Here is a 4830-nt window from a genome sequence, read left to right on the forward strand (position 1 = left end):
ATATATATATATATATATATATATATATAATTTCCCTTTAGGATTAATAAAGTACTTTTGAATTGCATTTGCATTGAATATACACTATGCGTTTTTGTTTTTATATTGCATAAAAGTATAGTTTCTTCAAATGATTGGGGTGGCCGAAGATTAATCAGTGTGTAGGGGGCCTTGACCACCACTAGCTTTTAGCTGGTGTTTTGCTACATTTAATTGTGTCTTGAGAAAAACACATACTTTTGGTCCAGATCGTGTTCTGGACCTCTGAATTGAAAGATGATATTTGCACATATTTCTTTAGAAGAAGTCAAAATGTTGGGTCTTGTTTGGTTTCAGAGGCAGAGAAAATGTAATTCTCCAGATTTCAACCCTTTGAAGAAGCCTGAAAACACGGGAGGCAGCTTGTCTGCAGATTCAGGTGGATTTTTGTTACTGTGAATATTTAAGAGTTGTGCAGGAAGTCACATCAGGAGAAAACAAAATTAAAAGTAGACTCATGCTTTATTTAAAGAGAATAATAATAAGAATAAAAAAGCTTTGTCCATGTAAAAGCTGAGAAGGCTGCAGACAGAGCTGTAGAAGCTTTTTTTCTTTGCACTCTGGAGTAACAATGCTTTGTTTGTTCCGGTCCACACAGATGAATCATCCCAACATAAACATCTGATGCATTCTCAAATCACGTCTCTGTGGAAACAAGTCGGCAGAGTTTTTAGTCAAAACAAGCAAAGATTACAGCGTATTTGGAGTAATACGGGGCAGAATTTCACGAAAAGAGCACATCTACTGAAAAACACAGACCAATAATGATTTGGGCTTGGATCAGAACCAGCGTCGTGGTGAACATGCTACTTGTAGGGAAAACCAGACGACTGTGGAAGTGAACACGTGTGCATGTAAATATTGTTACAGCAGAGGAGAGCAGCTTTAACAACAAGACAATCATCCTGAACAGGTGTGAAAATGTCACAGGAGAATATGAAGAAAATCAGCTGAGTTCTCTTCAACGTTTCATCACAGATTAAACCATTGTTCCACTAGGAATACACGTTGCCCGCCTTCTTGCATGCCAAAATATTAGACCTCATATGGCCTGCTAGTGCTCAGACTACATGATGGGGATGAGTCTCAGCTACTACCACACCAAAGACTGTCAGTCAATCAAAAAAAAGATGGCCTACAGCCAATACGCCTTAATCAACACAAAAAATGTGTTTCTTTTTCAGGGTTTGACTAAAATGGGCGATACACATTTATTTAGGAAAAGTTCGGTTTTTTTTTTTATTATTATTTTGAAAAACAGCAATTATAAAAGGAAATATATTTAACGTCTCCAAAAGGTAACATTTCATTTAGAAATCTGCACATTTTTTGCATAATTTATCATCATCAGCAACAGATTTACCAACACGGTTGTCTTACAGCTGATGTTAATTTCTTTGATTGGTTCACTTTATTGGAGGAAACGTATATACTGACTAAAAAGAATCAACTTTAACATTTTAAAGTAAAGCAAGATATTTAAAGAGAATAAATATTGCCTCCTGATATGCTTCCAACTTTTTAATTCTATATTTATGACATAAAGTTCTGTTTTGTAATATAACTCAAAGTATTTGTTTAAACATGAAAATAAATCTAGTATAGCTTGCTCTCATTAGAGAGATTTATGGGACTCACTTCATTTACTTCTGTTCAAAAATTTCACAGAAAAAAGTTGCTACAATTAGGAAGAGGATTAGAACAAGAATGCAGACAAACACAAGGAGCTCAAGAACATAAAACTAAATTTATTAAAGCAAAAATAAAAAGCTGACATGACAAAAAACTAATAAAAACCTAAGGAGGATCTTGAGGAACCTCACAGGGAGCATTGATGGTCAACCAACACAAACTGACTCAATGAATTTAAACGTTTACACCTCCAGATGCAGGAAGAGGACCACCTGCATCATGAAGGACCCCACTCACCCAGCACACACACTTTTTGCCCCACACCCCTCAGGAAGGAGGTTAATGAGCATTAAGCGTAGAACCACTAGACTGATGAACAGCTTCTACCCTGAGGCTGTTAGACTCATGAATCTCTAACCAGAATAATCACCTTGTAAAATCACATCATGTTGCTGCTGATCTGATTCATGTTGCTGTGTTCATGCGTGCTCATCTGCTCACACAGACACATGTTCGTGCTGCTGTTCGGTGTATTGTTTTTATAGAACCTCACTTGCATCTTGGTCGTATGGAACCGTGGCTCTGTAAAATAAGTACAGGAGACCTCAGGCCAACGACGTTCACCTCGATCAAACAGCACTCAAGCAGGTAAAACACATACTGTAAATGTGGACACTGCGTTCAGCTGGTTTTTCATCTTGAGTGAGCGAGGCCTTCACTGCTTCAATAATAGCTAAAGCATTTGAAAGTCAATTTATGTTTTTGCTGTCAAACGACCTGTCAGGTTGTTTCTACTCTGCTCATCGCCACCATCTGCTGCAGCAGCTTTGACCAGAATAAAACACGTTGGTGAATATCATTAAAACTTCAACAAAACGGAGCATTAACTAAACTTTTTTTAAATTAATTCCTTTAACCTTCAGCTGGAGCCAGCAGGTCTCCTTGACTCATCGTTGAGGAAATGAATTGAAGCCATTATCTGTAATATATTAGATTTTGAATTGTTTGAAAAGTTGATCATTAAAAACGTCCATTAGTGCCGGAATAAAGACTCTCAGGAATATATATTTAATTCTAAAAAAAATAAAATATGTATATAATTTTTTAAATGCCAAACGAAACATTCTGAGCAAGATAAACTTCTGGAGTCAACCCAATTTTTGATGGCTGTCACAGTCAGTCAACATTATCTGAAACAATAACACTGTCAGTTTTGACAGCATTGAGCCAAAACTGGGCGTGGTAGTAGCTGAGAGTCATCCTCGCCACGTAGAGAGGACAGAAACATCGCACACATCGTGATACAAGCACCACATCTGCTGTGATGAGGCAGTTACCAAAACTGCCTGAATGGCTGTTTGAAAATCCAAGATGGCGGCCTTTTTTTCAAGATGGCTGCCAGGATGAGCTTATTTCTGCACAATAATCATGTGGCAATGCAAGCTGTACTCTCCAATAACAAATATAATAATTAATAAGAATGAACCATGTTGAATTTTTACATGAATGATCAGATAGAATTGATCAGAATACTCTTGGGAGTAACTTTGCCAAATTTGTTGCATAATTTTTGCACAGTTATTGGGAAAAATTAGTTTTAGCTGCTCCTTTATCGGAGCGCTCACAGATGCAGCTGTAACTCCGCCTCTTCTCCTCAGAAGATGATTTTGACACTGACAGGAAAGATGGTGGGTGATAAGCATTCCTGTAAGGAAGGCGTGGCCTCTGATTATAAACAATGATGTCATTGAGAGACAGGTCTCGTCTTCAAAGACCTGGTCAGGTAGAGAAAAATCATCCAAAGCAGTTTATCATCTATCCACAACTTATCCTTAACTTATCTTGACTTATCCTAAACTCAACTTCAATTAACTTAATTGATCTTAACTTATCTTACAGTATCTTATTTTAACTTATCTTAACTTATCTTAAGATTCTTTAGCAGAATCATAACGGAGGAACCAGAAGTCCTCTGAAGAGAGCTGAAGACCAAATCCAGATGTTCCAAAGGTCCGAGCTCCAGCTGTTTGAACTTCTGCTGATTCATCAGGACCAGATGTGTTTTGTTTCTTCTTCATGAACTATTTGTGTTTATTTCTATTTTAATGTTTAATTTTATGTTTATATTTGTTCTTATTGAGCTGCACGTTGGGCAGCTGTATGCCTGAAATTCACTTTATAAAAAAAATGTGACTTGATTCTGTCCTAAAGTGGAAATAAAACGTCTCCCAACGTTCCTCAAAAAACAGATTTAAAATGTTTGTCTCTTTGCTCCATCATAAAACTACCAAATTATTCAGGCAGCAATGAAAACCTGCTGATTTATTTGTACCATCATAAACAAAATGTATTTTTAAAAACTTTTTTTTAGATATTTCCAAACTTTAAACGTATTTAAAGCAGACTTGGAAACAACAAATGACTTTCATAGTTAATTGTTTGAACCTTCACTTCCTGTTCTTGGAGCCACTGGCAGTTTTTACTCTGCAAACAAACTCTTTTTATTAAAAAAAATTCATTTTCCACTTGGAAAAGTATCGATTCAGAACTCCCAGGTCCATGAACAGAGCGCGGGCCACCAGGAGAACTACTCCTCCTCCAAATATCTACTTGGCTGACACCCCCCCCCCCCCCCCCCCCAACACACACACACACACACCGGCTTCTCCTCCTCCGTGAGTTCTCTAGTGATGACCAAGAACCGGCAGAGATGGAGGAGGAGGGAGATAATTAACACGTGGAGGGGAGGTGGGATAGGATGGCCGGAGAGGAGGAGAGAGGAGGGAGAAGAGGGAGAGAAGAGCAAGAGGAGGGGAAGCGGAATGAGAGGAGGAGAGAGAAGGGAGAGGAGGGACAGAGGAGTAAGAGAGAAAGGAGAGGAGGGAGAGGCGAGAGGATGGAGAGAGTAGTGAGAGAGAAAGGAGAGAAGAGGGAGAGAAGGAGAAAGAGGATGGAGAGGAGTGAGAGAGGAGGGAGAGATGAAGGAGAGGAGGGAGAAAGGAAGGAAAGGAGGGAGAGAGGAAATAGAAGAGGGAGAAAAGAGAGAAGTGGAAGGGAGGAGGGAAAGGGGAGGGAGAGAGGAAGGAAAGGAGAGAGAGAGGAAGGAGAGGAGGGAGAGGAGAGAGGAGAGGGAGAGAAGAAGGGAGAGAGAAGAGGGAG

The sequence above is a fragment of the Nematolebias whitei genome, chromosome 15 (genome assembly GCF_014905685.2).
Source record: "Nematolebias whitei isolate Nwh7 chromosome 15, NemWhi1, whole genome shotgun sequence".
Taxonomy (NCBI): Eukaryota; Metazoa; Chordata; class Actinopteri; order Cyprinodontiformes; family Rivulidae; genus Nematolebias; species Nematolebias whitei.